The 18,434-nt window shown below is 42.7% G+C and overlaps 1 protein-coding gene across 8 annotated transcripts in view; it reads right to left on the reverse strand.

Annotated features, from left to right (window-relative positions):
• DIS3L2 (DIS3 like 3'-5' exoribonuclease 2) overlaps positions 1-18,434 on the reverse strand; it is a 727,039-nt gene that overhangs the window by 175,394 nt on the left and 533,211 nt on the right. The gene's annotated exons all lie outside the window — the stretch shown is intronic.

Raw genomic sequence — 18,434 nt, forward strand, 5'->3', positions numbered from 1 at the left:
CCTCCTAGTGGTCAATAGGGGAACCGACGTAAGGCAATGTTGATTCACCCAGGGGAGCCAACCTGCCACAGCGGTTTGGGAAGGGGTTAAAGTCGCACTGCAAATATAATGAAATTTGCATCACGCTAGTGTGAACCAAGCCTTAGAAGATACTAACACAAAAGACATGCTGTATACTTCATCTAGTTACCTGGCCCTTCATTGGTAATGCGCCAACTACTGCATATATAATTATATAATGTATGTAACTATGCATCATAAAACTATGCTTTTTTATCAAGTGTGATTGGGTAATAACATTGCTTTCAACTAGAATTGGTTGAAGTGATATTAAAAAGGCACATTTTTTTTTAAACATGTTATAGTTGCCTGCTCTGTACCGTGGTTTTGCACAGAGCAGTCCTGATTCTCCTCTTCTCAGGTCCCCCACCAGTGCTCCTGGCTAGAGTTGAGCGGACACCTGGATGTTCGGGTTCGGAACCGAACCTTAAAAAAAAAAAGTTCGGGTTCGGGAACCCGAACTCTGAACCCCATTGAAGTCAATGGGACACGGACTTTTAGTAAAAAAAAAGAAAAAATATGCGGAGGGTCCCCCCAAATTCAATAACCAGACCCTTTAGGTCTGGTATGGATATTAAGGGGAACCCCATCAATTTAAAAAAAATTACGTGGGGTTCCCCCTAAATATCCATAACCTGACCCGTTATCCGAGCACATTGACCTGGCCGGCCGCAGAAAAGAGGGGGGGACAGAGTGCGCCCCCCCCCTCTCCTGAACCGCATCAGGCCACATGCCCTCAACATTGGGAGGGTGCTTTGGGGTGCCCCCCAAAGCACCTTGGCTCCATGTTGATGGGGACAAGGGTCTCATCCCCACAACCCTTGCCCGGTGGTTGCGGGGGTATGCGGGCAGGGGGCTTATCAATCTTGAAGACTCCTTTAACAAAGGGGACCCCCAGATCCTGCCCCGCCCTGTGTGAAATGGTAATGGGGTACACGGTACCCCTACCATTTCACGAAGGAAGTGTAAATTCTTGTAAAAAAAAAAAAAAAAAAAAAAAAAAAAAACACACACACACACAGTAGAAAATCTGCTCACATAATTTGTAATAAACACATCTTTGCCATTCTAAAGCTTCCCTCCAACCACTTTGCAAATTTTACATATACTGTGATTCTGTACTTGCCAAATATGCTGCAGAAATCTGCCTGTTCTCTTCCTGGATTTACACACCCCACCAGTTCTGCAGCCCTCATATGACATCCCCCCCCCCTCCCTGGAAAACTCTCAAGAGTGTGCGAGAGAGCATTGTGCATGTCGTCCTAAGCCTAAGCTAATGACCAGACAAGAAACAGGAAGTGGGCTGTATAAGGTATTTACTGGCAGAAAAAAAAGGTTTTACTATCCAAAGTTAAAACAAGGGCAGAAGATTTAATAGATGAAAAGTTGAAAAAATGACCGAAGAGCCACTTTAAAGGGGTTGTAAAGGTTTGTTTTTCATTTTCTAAATGGGTTCCTTTAAGCTAGTGCATTGTTGGTTAACTTACCTTTTCCTTCTAAATGTCTTTGTTTGAATTTCTCACTTCCTGTTCCTCCTCAGTAAGCTTGCCCCCATCATCCAAGCCGTTCTGGCTGGGGGTTAGTCAGCGTGCTCGCCCCCTCCCTTGGGACTACATCCCTTCAGGGAGACGCTGCGATCACAGCTGATATAGCGTATTATATGGTGAGCCAGTCTAACAGGGGTGACCAAACATTGACCCGCGGAGCCCTCGGATGTGGCCCATGACTTCCTGTTCTGGGATGACGGGTTAGCAAGCAGAGCACAGGTTGCGATCCCAGAGCATCAGTGTTGTGAATAAAGTCAGCAGTAGAGTAAGCAAGCGGCTGCGGAGAAGAGTAGCACAAGTTGATGCTTCCTGTATAGCAGGTATCACAGGTAGCGTGGTACGAAATTCACTCTTAGAGAGCAGACGTTATTGTACAGGCTCAGGCGCAGGGGAGCTACAGTATCTTCCCCACTACACAAGTTAAACTAGCCCGTCGGTAGTTACTTGGTAAAGACTGATTGCTTTTTAAATATAGGCACTGCTGGTCCACACTGACTGAATGTCTTGAAAGGGGCACTTACTAAAGGGGGGCAAACACCTCACTGGGAATGGGGGACCGATCAGCTTTGGTGCCTGTGTCATTAAAGTGGTACTAAACACTGCTTGGTCACATGTACCTACAGGTAAACATAATAAAAACTTATCTGTACATACAATGAATATCTCCTAAAATATACACAGTTTAGATCTTCATTATTTTTTTAGCTGATGACATCACCTGCGCATGCGCACTGTGCTCTGGAGTGAAGGCACACTGAATGTGCCGTCAATCCAGAGCATGGTGTCGTGATTGTGACTCCTGTGAGCATGTGAGGGAGTGTCCGCAGCCCTTGAACCAGGAAGGAAGAGCAGGTGAAAATGGAAGCTCTGTGACAGCACACCGCTGGAGGGACCCTTGTACAGGCAAGTCTGTGCTAGTATGCAGGGCATGCCATTTATGTGCAGGAGTCCATCGTTGCTGCTGGGGGGTTTAATCAGTGACACTGTGGTACCTAATCTTTGAAAGGGGGTGGGATGGGAGAGTACCTGCATCTATTATGAGGCAAAAAAGCCATATTACACACAATTCAATTTAAGCTTTAAATGCGATTGATGCAAACTGTACCACAATGTTTAAATGGAAAATAAAGACTCCATTATCCAATAATCTCTCATTTGCTGGGATGGAGAACATTGTAAAAATGCCATAAATCATTCTGCAAAAAGTAGGCTAGTCATATTTGTCCAAGTTAGATAGGGCTTTAACAATGAGCAAGTAAACATTCCCTGTATATAAAGTATATGAAGACACCCGAGTTTGTGCCACCTGACCAAGCAAACAGATTGTGAACTTTCACAAATGGAATACCTTATCTGTTGTTCCACAACCTTGGAGATAGAGATCATAGCTATACTAAAGGTTAACACAATAGAAAATTGTACATTTCTCTGCCTTTGGGTAAACACAGGTCTTAATAAAAGCCAAGCGACCAAAAGGTTACAAATATTGTCACCTTGTCAGTATTATTTCATAAATGGAAAATAAGTTTGAGCAATACTAGTCAATTCAGAAGTTGCATTCAAATGTATGATCAGTATCCAATGTCACTGAACTATAAATATGACCAGGAACATATAGAACTCATTACAGATAGTTATATTTGGACACAGGCACAAGTTTCATGCTTTTGGCTCTGTATGCCTCCAGAAAAACAAAACAAAACACAAATATTTTTTTAGTGCAGACTTCCAGATTTAATTCAAGGGGTTGAACAAATATCAAGTATAACATTTTAGGAACTGCAACCATTTTTATACACAGTTCCCCCATTTTCAGGGGCTCACATGTAATTGGACAAATGAATACAAATCATAAATAAATCCTTTACTGGCAATGACTGCCTGAAGGCTGGAATCCATGGACATTACCAAATACCGGGTTTTCTCCTTTCTGATGCTTTGCCAGGCTCTAATTGCAGCTGCCTTCAGTTCCTTTTTTGTGGGTCTTTTTGCCTTGAGTTTTGCCTTCAGCAAGTGAAATGCATGCTCAATTGGGTTGAGATCAGGTGATTGACTCGATCATTGCAGAAAATTCCACGTTTCGTTCAAAAGCGTCAGGGTTGCTTTTGCAGTGTGTTTTGGATCATTGTTCATCTTTACTGTGAAGCATTTGGCTGAATCTGGGCTGACAGTATAGCTCTAAACACTGCAGAATTAATCTAGCTGCTTCTGTCTTCAGTCACATCAATAAACATCAATCACCCAATGCCACTGTAAGCCATGCATGCCCATGCCATCACACTGCCTCCACCATGTTTTAGAGATGGCATTGTGTGCTTTGGATCATGAGCTGTTCCAAGCCTTCTTCACACTTTTCTTCCCGTCATTCTGGTACAGATCATCATCTTAGAGTCATCCATCCAAAAATGCTTTTCCAGAACTGGTCTGGCTTTTCTATTTTTCAGGCTTATTAATGGTTTGCACCTTGTGGTGAACCCTCTGTATTTGCTCTCGTAAAGTCTTCTCTTGATTGCAGACTGACAATGATATGCCCACCACCTGGAGAGTGTTTTTCACTTGTCTGGGTGTTGTGAATGGGTTTTTCTTTACCATCAAAAAGGATCCTGCGATCATCCACCACTGTTGTCTTCCATGGACGTACAGGCCTTTTTATGTTGCTAAGCAAATCAGTATGTTGTTTTTTCCTCAGAATTCGCCAAGCTGTTGATCTGGCCACTCCTAATGTTGCTGCTATCTCTCTGATGGAGTTGTTTCAATTGCCCGTTTCACTTGCATGGACAACTCCTTTGAAAGCATGATTTAGGTTCATAGAAATAAACTCCAAATGCCACACTTAGAATCAACTCCAGAACTTTTACCTGCTTAATTGATGAAGACAAAATGGAGGAGCCCACACCTGGCCATAAAACAGCTTTTGATTCAACTGTCCAATTACTTTTGGTCCCTTAAAAAAGGGGGATTGGCTATTCTTAAGAGCTATAATTCCTAAACCCTTACTCCGATTTGGATGTACATACCCTCAAATTAAACCTGAGAGTTTTATATATACACAATATCTCACAAAAGTATCTGACATTTTGGTAAATATTTTATTATCTTTTCATGTGACAACACTGACAAAATGAGACTTTGCTACAATGTAAAGGAGTGAATGTACAGCTTGTATAAGAAGACCCCTTTCACACCTGTGGACCGTTCAGATCCGCCTGCCAGATTTTTCAGGCGGATCTGAACGGGTGCTCCATTTATCTCTATGGAACATCGGATGTCAGCAGTGACATGTCCGCTAACACTCGATCAGCCCTGATCCGATCTGATCCTCTCTGCTAAAATGTGATGGATGCAAACCCTATTTTGCATTCATCTGGTGGACCGGATCGGATGAAAACGAACAAACTGTTAGTTTTCATCCGATCCCCCATAGAGAAGAGCGGAGATCTGACTGGTCCGTCTCTGCACAGTGTGCAGAGACAGACCTGTCATCTGCCGGCTCAGCGGGGATCAACGGAGCGATCCTTGCTGAGCCAGCGGATGTTTAAATACGGATCTCACGGGATCCGCAGGTGTGAAAGGGGCCTAACAGTGTAAATTTGCTATCCCCTTAAAATAACTCACAATGTCTAAACCGCTGAAAACAAAAGTGAGTACACCCCTAAGTGAAAATGTCCCCTAAAGTGTCAATATTTTGTGTGGCCACCATTTTCCAGCACTGCCTCAACCCTTTTGGTTATGGAGTTCACCAGAGCTTCACAGGTTGACACTGGAGTCCTCTTCCACTCCCCCATGACATCACAGAGCTGGTGGATGTTTAAAGACCTTGTGCTCCTCCACCTTCCATTTGAGGATGCCCCACAGATGCTCAATAGGGTTTAGGCCTGGAGACATGCTTGGCCAGTCCATCTTTAACCTCAGCTTCTTTAGCAAGGCAGCGGTCGTCTTGGAGGTGCATTTGTAATACTGCCCTGTCTCCGAAGGGAGGGGGATCGTGCTCTGCTTCAGTATGTCACAGTACATGTTGACATTCATGGTTCCCTCAATGAACTGTAGCTCCTCAGTGCCGGAAGCCCAAGACCATGACACTCCCACCACCATGCTTGACTGTAGGCAACACACACTTGTCTTCGTACTCCTCACATGGTTGCCGCCACACACGCTAAACCAAATAAGTTTATCTTGGTCTAACCAGACCACAGGACATGGTTCCAGTAATCCATGGCCTTGGTCTGTTTGTTTTCAGCAAACGATTTGCGTGTTCTCTTGCATTATCCTTCTGGGATGACAGCCATGCAGACTAATTTGATGCAGTGTGCGGCTTATGGTCTGAGCACTGGCAGGCTGACCCCCCCACCCCTTCAACCTCTGTAGAAATGCTGGCAGTACTCATACGTCCATTTCCCAAAGAAAATTTCTGGCTATGACGCTAAGCACATGCACTCAACTTTTTTGGTCGACCATAGTGAGGCCTGTTCTGAGTGGAATCGGTCTTGTTAAACCGCTGTATGGTCTTGGCCACCATGCTGCAGGTCAGTTTCAGGGTCTTGGCAATCTTCTTATAGTCTAGGCCATTTTTATGTCTTTCAAATCCTCAGAGTTCTGTGCCATGAGGTGCCATGTTGAACTTCCAGTAGCCAGTATGCGTGAGTGATAACACCAAATTTAACACACTTGCTCCCCATTCATACCCGAGACCTTGTAACACTAACAAGTCGCATGACATCAGGGAGGGAAAATGGCTAATTGGGCCCAATTTGAACATTTTCACTTAGGGTGTACTTACTTTTGTTGCCAGCATTTTAGACATTAAAGTGGTGGTAAACCCTTACAGACCACTTTATGCTACAGGTAAGCCTATAATAAGACATACCTGTAGCTACCCAGGATATCTCCTAAACCTGTACGGTTTAGGAGATATTCCCTGCATGTGCCGATATCATCGGCACACGTACAATGGGGCACACTAAAGCAATGGCACGTATGTGCCGGTGCTTTAGTGACTATGCCATTACCGGCGGCATGCTAGTAGCATAATCGTGGCTCTGACCAATCACAGCGCTGGAGGTGCGATACCTGGAAGTAACCCCCAGAGGGGTTGTCGCCGACAAAGGGGGGGCTAAGGGGAAAGGACTACTAAAGGGGCTTCGATGTAGGGCAAATAATTCATAATTAGCTAGTATGCTATGCATACTAGCTCATTATGCTTTCATCTTGCAGGTTTTTTTTTTTTGTTTGTTTTTTCTAAGGATTTACAACCACTTTAATGGCTGTGTGTGTTATTTTGAGGGGACAGCAAATTTATACTGTTAAACAAGCTGTACACTCACTACTTTACATTGTAGAAAAGTGTAATTTCTTTTGTGTTGTCACATGAAAAGATAAAAATATTTACCAAAATGTGAGGGGTGTATTCACTTTTGTGAGATACTGTAACTATAGCTTGAATAGGTTTTGGTAAATACCTGAAAAACAAAACAAAAATTGTGCCTGTGTCCAAATATATATGGACCTAACTGTATTTATTGTATATAGCATTGACAATTTACAGCCAATTAACCTACCAGCATGTTTTAGGGGTGTAGGAGAGAACCGCAGTACCCAGCAGAAACTCAGGAAGACTGAGGGAGAACATGCAAACTCCATGCAGGTAGTCCTGATTGGGATTTGAAATGAGGTAGATCTGAATCCTAACTCATGATGGTAATCTCTTCTGAACCTTAATGCAACGTGTTCTAAACGGCCTGAAGACTGCTAAAAAATGTAGGCCCTGTGTTCCCAGACTCTAGCATTGCATTTTTCATAATCCACTGCAGTCTTACTTGTGCATGCAATCAAGCAGGAGTGGTGGCACAGCAGGGAACATGCGACAAGGGTCTTAATAATAGGGTGAACCGGCTACTGAACCATGCAAAATATTTCAGAAAATAAATAAATGTAAACTGAGTAGACTTCTTAGATGTAGTATTGTTGCTAGCATCTATTGACACGATAGACAATGCTAAAGTTACTCTTTAAAAAAAAAAAAAAAAAGGAATAGAGCTGTTCAGAAAAGCACAGAGCGCTTATTAACTACTTAAGGACCCCTTCACGCCAATATACGTCGGCAGAGTGCGCCGGCGTGCTAGCGACCTGGTCCGAAGCTCCGTGACCGCGCTCGTGGGACCCGCAGACCCGATCGCCTCCGGTGTCCCGCTATCGGTCACATGAGCTGAAGAATGGGGAGAGGTGTGTAAAAACACACCTTCCGCGTTCTTCATTGTGGCAATGTCAGTGATAGCTTTTCCATATTTTAGGGAACAGACGATCATTGACGTCACACGTCCAGCCTCGCCCCCCTAACAGAAACACATATGAGGTCACACTTAACCCCTTGAGCGCCCCCCAGGATGTAAACTCCTAAACTGCAATTGCCATTTTCACAGTAATCAGTGCATTTTTATAGCACTTTTCGATATGAAAATGACAATGGTCCCAAAAATGTGTCAAAATTGTCCGATGTGTCCGCCATAATGTTGCCGTCTCGAAAAAAAAAAAAAAAAAAGCTGATTGCTGCCATTAGTATTTTTTTTTCTTTTTTTTTATAAAAATTTAATAAAACTATCCCCTATTTTGTAAACGCTATAAATTTTGTGCAAACCAATCGATAAACGCTTATTGCGATTTTTTCTACCAAAAATAGGTAGAAGAATACATATCGGCCTAAACTGAGGGGAAAAAAAATATTTTTGGGGATATTTATTATAGCAAAAAGTAAAAAATATTAAATTTTTTTCAAAATTGTCGCTCTATTTTTGTTAATAGTGCAAAAAATAAAGACCGCAGAGGTGATCAAGTACCACCAAAAGAAACGTTCTATTTGAGGGAAAAAAAGGACGCCAATTTTGTTTGGGAGCCACGTCGCACGACCACACAATTGTCAGTTAAAGCGAATTGCAAAAAGGGGCAAGGTCCTTAACCTGCATAATAGTCTGGGTCTTAAGTGGTTAATGAAGGTTATACAGTCAAAATAGGATGATTAATGGCATTTTTGACTCCACATTCCTTGTTAAAAAGTACAATACAACCTGTATCTGAATATACACACATATATTCTCATGTAGTCACGTGTCAAAGCGGGTCTTACTGAGAGGGCACACCTGGGCACTGCCCAGGGGCCCCTGCACTTTCCCCAAATCAACTGGTCCTTGAGCCCATGCTGCCCCATGATGGCACAGAGTGATAGATGCAAAGGGGAGGCAGTCTGCCTCCTACCTACTTAATCTCGGTGAACCTGCACTGTCATCATTGTAGGGGCCCCAGAGCATTACTTTGCCCAGGGGCCCATGATGCTACTAAGGCAGCCCTGGGTATATACCCTTCTAGAAAGAGGTATCCCAATTTGTTTTAGAGGCCCTTATTATAAAAGAAACAAGGGCACACAAAGTTGCCTTCGGTTTCTTTTTAAGCTTGGGGGTCCACCACCCTGCCTGTGGCACAGGTGAAAAGTAAAGAGGCAGGTATCGCTTCAATGAAAAGATGTCTGCAATTTTCAACTATGAGATGCGCAAGTTTAAATGGGTTTGGACACCCTAGATTGAACACTACTTGCTTAAGGACTTGACCTTCTATGTTCCATTGCTGCATTAAACTGGCCATACATGCCAGTTTTTTTTTTTCCTCAATTATAGAAGTTTTTTTTTTTAGCCCTAGACTAGCACTGCTTTGCACTCCGATTCTTGCACATGTCCTTTGAATTATGCTGGCTGTTCTGCATGTCTAAAATGGTTTATTAAAAAAATTCTTGAAAACCGAAAAATCACGAGATAGTTTTGGCATCAGGTTTCTTTAGGTTTTGATCCCTTCATCTTTATTAAGAAACAAAAAGGTAAAATATTAATCTGACAGTGGATGCTATCCTTGAACCAAAATGAGCCATTATGTCATTCCACAGTAAATGAAGTATGGAATTTGCAGAAACAGGAGACATGTGCAGGCGTGTTGCAGGATCAAACCCTGATAAACTCATCATTAAGATTGAATCTCATTTCAGTGATGGCTGCACACTAGATGAATGCATTCAGGCATGCAATACTTTGATGTTCAAAAGTCAGCACAGGTATTGCACATTTGCATGTAATTTTCTCTTTAGAAAAGCTTATACCTACATAAGTGACACAAGTGTAGTACAGAAATCTGGAAAGTATGTTTAAACATATCAAATATAAGGCACAAAATGCTGCGACAAAGGTCTGGTATATACAGTGTGGCTCCACCCTGCCCACCTTCCACACTGGCTGTAAATTGACAGTAGCAGAAGCCAATGGCTCTCATTGCTTTGTCTGAGCAATAACATTTCTTGTAGTTGGTTACCAGGTTTGCACACTTCAGGAGGGATTCTAGTCCACTCTTTACAGATATTCTCAATCCTTAAGGCTTCTTGGCTGTCGTTCGGCAACTCGAAGTTTCAGCTCCCTCTATGAATTTTCTATAGGATTAAAGTGGATATAAACCCAATGTCACAATGTAGAGAATACGATTTCCTATCATCTGTGCCCAGTCTTGCCACACAGCGTTAATCCAGCTCTGAGCAATCCACTTTTATTGCTCAGTGAAAATTAACAGACTTCCAGATAAAAACCTGTCTAAATAAAAAGTCCTTTCCGTCCCCTTGCTTCGAGTGACATACATTACCTCTCACAATGAACTGTGGATCACCCCCCATATTATGATAAACATCCAGGAATGTGCATGTGTCCAAGCTAGTGCACGAGATATGTAAAAACCCTGTCACTAGAAGCAAGGGGACGGAAGGGACTTTTTATTTAGATAGTTTTTTTTCCTGGAAGTCTGTTAATTTTCACTGAATAAAAGTGGATTGCTCAGAGCTGGATTAACTCTGTGTGGCAAGACTGGGCACAGATGATAGGAAATCTTATTCTCTACATTGTGACATAATTCATAGAGGGAGCTGAAACTTCGAGTTGCCGAACGACAGCCAAGGAGCCTTAAGGATTGAGAATATCTGTAAAGAGTGGACTAGAATCCCTCCTGAAGTGTGCAAACCAACTTTTTGGGTTTACATCCACTTTAAGGTCTGGAGACTGTCTAGGCCACTCTATGACCTTAATGTGCTTCTTGAGTCACTCCTTTGTTGCCTTGGCGGTATGTTTTGGGTGATTATCATGTTGGAAGACCCATCCACAAACCATCCTTATTGTTATGGCTGAGGGAAGGTTCTCATCCGAGATTTTACAACACATGGCCCCATCCATTGGCCCCTCAATGCAGCAAAGTCAGCCTGTACCTTTAGCAGAGAATCCACTCCAAAGCATTGTGTTTCCACCTCTGCTCTTGACTGTAGGGATTGTGTTCTTAGGGTCATATTCAGCATGCAGGATTTCAAGGTGGTGCATTGTGTTACCAATGGTTTGATGACTGTGGTCCCAACTGCCTTGAGATCATTAACAAGCTCCTCCCCATGGAGTTCTGGGCCGATCCCCCACTTTTCTCATGAACATCCTTACCCCATCTGGTGAATTCTTCCATGAAGCTCCATACCGAGGGCAATTAATGGATACTTTGTATTTCTTCCATTCGCGAATCACTACTCCAACAGTTTTCCTTCTCACCAAGATTCTTGCAGATGGTCAGGTGCAGGGCTACAATTTTGCCCTGTCATCCTTTGACAGCTCTGTGGTCTTGTCCATGATGGCAAGGTTTGAATGAAATAAATATTCTGTGCACAGGTGTCTTTTATACACACACACACACACACACACACACACGAGTTGTCATTAGGCACACCACCTAAAATTGACAGGACTAATCTATGTACCACATAAGCACATACTGTAACCAGTCTCTGGGAGCCAGAATAATTGTTGGTTAGTAGGGGATCAAATACTTATTTTACTCACTTAACTGCAACTCAATTTATAACATTTGCATCATGTGTTTTTCAGTTTTTTTGGATGATATTCTGTCTTTATAAATGTAAAATGCACCTATGATAACAATTCTAGACCCTTCATTTCTTTGAAAGTGGGCAAACCTACAAAGTCTGCAGGGGATCAAATAATTTCCCCACTGTAACTATAATGCATTGGAAAGATGGGAATATACAAGTAGACAACCTTGATGTCCACAGAACCAGAAAGTCCCCAAGATGGAAAGAAAAAGTGACTGACTGGATACATGACATTGAATTCACACTCAAATACATTGTCTAGATGCAGAATGAGACAAATGCTCCCTTCTGCTTCAGGGAAAGTAAATGGGTTCAAGCAGAAGCCTTTCCAGGCCCATAACTGACTCATGAGAGTTTAGTCATATCGAAGCAGCATAGAGGTCTGCTAGTCTTGTGGGGATGTTGGCAGGTTTGACAACATGAAGTGAGGTGGAGTTTGTGCTTTAAATTTCTAGCTTGTAGCTCCAGGACACCATATCTTAACCCATGTGTCAGATTTTTTGGCTCAGGTGGTCGTAAGGGCAGACATCTCTTCACATTGAGACGTTGGAGCATCCCATAATTGTGGGGAGGACTTTCACACCAGGCTGCAGATTTTGGAGTTTAAGGTCTGTTTAACCAATGAATGCAAAACCCCTAACTGCATTATACAAACAACCTAAACAACCTAAATTCTTGATCGAGCAATGTGCACGAGGATAAGGGTATCTCCTTCCCCATTGGCTCCCACTGCTGTCAATAACAGCCGGTGAGGAGGGAGCAAGGCAAAACCATTGCACAGAGCAGCGGAGCATGACATGCTTGTTATAAAATGGTAGGTGAAACTCCTGCGCTGTCTTGGATAAGTGACTTAAACAATGAGGGAGGGCGGGGGGAGGGGGAGAGGTGTGAGTGATAAAATAGAGGTGGGTGCACTGCAGCAAACAAAGGAAGGTCTATCCTGTTTTAGACAAAATGGTGTACAAAAAATATGTATGATGTCTGCGCTGTGAGAAACTACTACTAATGGGATCAAATAATGGCAGGGGAAGAGGCTGATGAAGTGGGGGGGGGGGGGGGAGGTGAAAGTGAAAAGGAGGGAGGGAGCCACAAAAGGGCCCAAGGGGCAGGGGAAGTGTAATGTACGTACACAATGGAAATACAATATAGGCACTTGTGGCTGGGTGAGTGAATACACAAACAAAAATGCACAAAAAAGAAAAATGCACAAATTAAGCAAAATGGGCAAAAAACAACAGTGGATATGCAGTTCAGTGCCAGTCCCAATTTCACATCAAGAAGAAAAAATAGGAATCCAGGTGAAACAAATAAGTCGGTAGGTAAGTGAATATTTGAGTGGAAATTCCAAAGCCAGATCAGTGAAAAAATGCACAGCGCATCGAATCCAAGATACGTGCAACCCACACCGTTTGTGATCCTAGCAGCTTACCTCAGATCTATCATATAAAGCCAAGACAGTACTGTATATGTTGATTCAACCTCTCAAAGCATAGATATCTTCCTGGGATGTGACTGGATGATACTGGTGGTTCTCAATCTCAGGCAATGCATGTAGGAAATACAAAGACACTATGGTATAGTCCTGTCACCACCAGGGAACCTTTATCTAGGCAAGTGGATGTGAACTAACACAGTATGATAGAACAGGGTGCCTATCTCCACGAGCGCCGAACTCGTTAGGGTCCTAGCTTCTCTCTAGCTTCTCTCTGCCACAGGAGATCCTCCCTTCAGTGTCAGTGACAGCAGCCGCTCATTCAGAGATGGTGGTAGTGGGGACAAGGCAGAGAGAAGGAGGGACGCACATCGCGTGATACCGTACAAATGGTTTATTAAAAGGAATAAAAAAACATCTAAAAACTCACATGGAGCAGGCTTAGAACGATCGAAACATCCACGAGCGCCGCGCTCGTCTGATGCTGCAACCAATCAGTGCTCTAGTCCCGACGCGTGTTCGTCACATCACGTGACTTCATCAGGGGATAAAGTCACGTGATGTGACGAACACGCGTCGGGACTAGAGCACTGATTGGTTGCAGCATCCGACGAACGGCAGACGAGCGCGGCGCTCGTGGATGTTTCGATTGTTCTAAGCCTGCTCCGATCGTTCTAAGCCTGCTCCATGTGAGTTTTTAGATTCCTTTTTATTCCTTTTAATAAACCATTTGTACGGTATCACGCGATGTGCGTCCCTCCTTCTCTCTCCCTTGTCCCCACTACCACCATCTCTGAATGAGCGGCTGCTGTCACCGACACTGAAGCGAGGATCTCCTGTGGCAGAGAGAAGCTAGGACCCCAACGAGTTCGGCGCTCGTGGAGATAGGTACCCTGTTCCATCATACTGTGTAAGTTCACATCCACTTACCTAGATAAAGGTTCCCTGGTGGTGACAGGACTATACCATAGTGTCTTTATTTGTATTTCCTACATGCATTGCCTGAGATTGAGAACCACCAGTATCATCCAGTCACATCCCAGGAAGATATCTATGTTTTGAGAGGTTGAATCAACATATACTGTCTTGGCTTTATATGATAGATCTGAGGTAAGCTGCTAGGATCACAAACGGTGTGTGCTGCACGTATCTTGGATTCGATGCGCTGTGCATTTTTTCACTGATCTGGCTTTGGAATTTCCACTCAAATATTCACTTACCTACCGACTTATTTGTTTCACCTGGATTCCTATTTTTTCTTCTTGATGTGAAATTGGGACTGGCACTGAACATTCACTGAACTGCATATCCACTGTTTTTTGCCCATTTTGCTTAATTTGTGCATTTTTCTTTTTTGTGCATTTTTGTTTGTGTATTCACTCACCCAGCCACAAGTGCCTATATTGTATTTCCATTGTGTACGTACATTACACTTCCCCTGCCCCTTGGGCCCTTTTGTGGCTCCCTCACTCCTTTTCACTTTCACCCCCCCCCCCCCCACTTCATCAGCCTCTTCCCCTGCCATTATTTGATCCCTTTAGTAGTAGTTTCTCGCAGACATCATACATATTTTTTATGACATGCTTGTTATAAAAAAAATAAACTGTCAGAGCAATGTCACTTTGACATGATACTCTGAAATGGTCATATATCATATGTCATATTGTGGCTGCTACTGTTTTCTCTGCTTATTTTGTCTGACAAATTGAAACTAGCCACAGTGTTAATGCGCTAGCTGGCTATAATATTTAAAGCCATAGTCTAGATTTCCTGTCACTTTAACCACTTGCCTACTGTGCACATACACCCCCTTCCTGCCCAGACAAAATTTTAGCTTCCGACACTGCGTCGCTTTAACGGACAATTGCGCGGTCGTGCGACGTGGCTCCCAAACAAAATTGACGTCCTTTTTTTCTCACAAATAGAGCTTTCTTTTGGTGGTATTTGATCGCCTTTTTTTTTTGGGCTATAAACAACAAAAAAAAAAAAGCGTACATTTTGAAAAAAACAAAAAACAATATTTTATACTTTTTGCTATAATAAATATCCAATTTTTTTTTATCTCAGTTTAGGCCGATACATATTCTTCTATATATTTTTGGTAAAAAAAAAAAAAAAAAAAAAACGCAATAATCGTATAGTGACGGGTTTGCGCAAAAGTTATATTGCCTACAAAATAGGGGATATAATGATATTTATTTTTTATTTATTTTTTTTACTAGGAATGGCGGCGATCTGCGATTTTTATCGGGACTGCGACATTATAGCGGACACTTTTGACATTTTTGGGACCATTCACATTTATACAGTGAACAGTGCTATAAATATGCATTGATTACTGTATAAATGTGACTGGCAGGGAAGGGGTTAACCACTAGGGGGCAGAGAAGGGGTTAAATGTGTAGCCTAGTGAGTGTTCTAACTGTAGGGGGAGGGGGGTGACCGATCTGTGTCCCTATGTACAAGGGACACAGCATCGGTCTCCTCTCCCTGACAGGACGTGGAGCTCTGTGTTTACACACAAAGCTCCACGTCCCTGCTCAGTTACTGGGCGGCCATCAGGCACGCACATTATGTTCCCAGTAACACGACGGGTGCGCGCGCGCCCCCTATCGGCTTTAAATGACAGGACGTCATATGACGTCCTGTCAGAACGATAGGGTATTCCGCCCGCCATTTGACGGCGTGCGGTTGTAAAGCAGTTAAATTGTTTATTTGGGCCAGCTTAGCCCAAAAAAATATTTCCACTACCAAGTTATATGGCTGCTGCGAGCAATGTTTTATACTGTAGTAGCATCAGCTACATACACAGCATGCAATGCTGTGTTTGTAGCAGTATGGTTGACTGCTGACAGACCAGCACAAATGTTAAAACGTGACATGACATGTTAGGCATCCATTTACTCTGCATATCTTTTATATTTTGCCAAAATATTGGGCAGTATATTGTGTTTGCAAGCACAAAAATTCATAAATAAGGTGGTTTCACTTACCCGTCCAGGCGCAGGGAAGCTTAGAAACTAAGAGCCCAATCTTCACCCTTCACATCAGGTTCCTATAACTTGGACCTTCAAGGACTGGGTACCCTTTCATGTTTAGGATCCACTCCCTTGGACCTGTACAGCACCCTGCAGGAAATGACTTAGCGCTGTAGTGTCCAGGATTTCCACTCTGCATGATCCAGTGCCCAGAGGCCACATTACAAGCAAAGCCTCACAGGATTTTGTGTCTGCTTTGCGAGGCTCGGGTACCATTTATCCAAGCATAAAAGCCTGTCAAATGGATCCAATCGGTCAATCACTTGATTATTTTTGGAATCGTTTGTGGGAATAGAGGAGCCTGGAGGAGAGATGTGGGGTCTTATTGCCCCCGCATCTCTCCCTAAAGGGGACCTGTCACACCTTTCCTATTACAAGGGATGTTTACATTCCTTGTAATAGGAATAAAAGTGATATAAAAAATAAAAAATAAAAAAATAAAATAAAAAAAAAAGTGCAAAAAAATTAAGTAAAAAAAAAAAAAAATTAAAACACCCCTGTCCCCGGTAGCTCATGCTCAGAAGCGAACGCACACGGAAGTCCCGCAAAAGTATTTAAATGTCGTTCAAACCACGTGATGCATCACCGCGTGCATTAGAGCGCGTGCAACAATTCTAGCACTAGACCTCCTCTAACTCTAAACTGGCAACCTGTAATTTTTTTCAAAGCGTCGCCTACGGAGATTTTTAAGTAACGAAGTTTGGCGCCATTTCATGTGTGCGCAATTTTAAAGCTCGACATGTTAGGTAAATATTTACTCGGCGTAACAGCATCTTTCATATTTTACAAAAAAATTGGGCTAACGTTACTTTTTTTTTTTTTAATTAATGAAACCATTTTTTTTTCTTCCAAAAAAAGGCGTTTGAAAAATTATTGCGCAAATACCGTGCAAGATAAAAATTTGCAATGACCGCCATTTTATTCCCTAGGGTGTCTGCTAAAGAAAAATATATAATGCTTGGGGGTTTTGAGTAATTTTCTAGCAAAATAATGATGATTTGTACATGTAGGAAAGAAGTGCCAGAATAGTATGGAGGTGGGTATAAAAAGCCCTGTATTGAAGTGGTTAAGGTGACCTATGAACTGTACAACTCAATTGAAAACAAACTGAAATCTTTTAGGTGGAGGGAAGTACAAATTGACTAAAATAATGGTTGCATAAGTGTGCACACCCTTAAAACTAATACTTTGTTGAAGCAACTTTTGATATTATTACAGCACTCAGTCTTTTGGGGTACGAGTTTATCAGCATGGCACATCTTGACTAGGCAATATTTGCCCACTCTACCTTGCAAAAACACTCCAAATATGTCAGATTGTGAGGGCATCTCCTGTGCACAGCCCTCTTCAGATCACCCCACAGATATTTAAATCAGATTCAAGTCTGGGCTCTGGCTGAATCATTTTAAAACTTTAATCTTCTTGTGGTGAAGCCATTCATTTGTCGAGTTGGGTGTATGCTTTGGGTCGTGGTCATGCTGAAAGTTGAAGTTGCTCTTAATTTTCAGCTTTCTAGCAGAAGTCTGAAGGTTTTTTGCCAATATTGACTGGTGTTTGGAACAGTTCACAATTCCCTCTACCTTGGCTAAGGCCCCTGTTCCAGCTGAAGAAAAAGCATGTCCCACAGCATGATGCTGCCACCAAAATGCTTCACTGTGGGTATGGTGTTTTTGCGCCAAACATATGGCCAAAAAGTTCAACCTTGATTTTATCAGACCAGAACACATTTTCCCACATACTTTTGGGAGACTTCAGATTTGTTTTTGCAAAATGTAGATGTTTTTCTTTGTAAGAAAAGGCTTCCTCTTGTCACTCATAGCTCAGACATATAAAGAATATAGGAGATTTCTGTCATGTACCACACAGCTAGCACTTAACATATATTTCTGCAGCTCTTAATGTTGCTGTAGACCTCTTGGTAGCCTCCTTGACCAGTTATATTCTCGTATTTTCATAAATTTTGGTAATATCACTGTTGTGCCATTTCTTTATCGTACACCACGGAACACAGAGCCTTAATCATTACATATTGGGTTGTATGGGTCACCAGGTGTTGCAAAGAATGAATTGGGACCATTCTCTGATTCCAGTCAAACAAGCCAGGATGCCTCTTTACCCCCCCCCCCCACAGGAATGCAATATGTTACACTCGTCTCCAAGAAGTCTAAGGGAAGACAGCTGGTAGGCAGTCTCCACAGACAAAAGATCAAAGGAATTGAAGATAGTATGGTCAAGACTGCCCACAATACCTAGGTAGGGAAGGACAAGTAGTAACCAGGAAGTGATCACGGAAGTGCAGTGATTGGGTGAATGGCAAAAGGGCGGTGGTGGGTGTGTGTTTGAAGTGTGGATGTTAAAACCGAAATACAATGGGTAAAAATCTCTCTATTATCATCAAAGCAAGGTTGAGTCAAGAG

The sequence above is a fragment of the Rana temporaria genome, chromosome 4 (genome assembly GCF_905171775.1).
Source record: "Rana temporaria chromosome 4, aRanTem1.1, whole genome shotgun sequence".
NCBI classification, from domain to species: domain Eukaryota; kingdom Metazoa; phylum Chordata; class Amphibia; order Anura; family Ranidae; genus Rana; species Rana temporaria.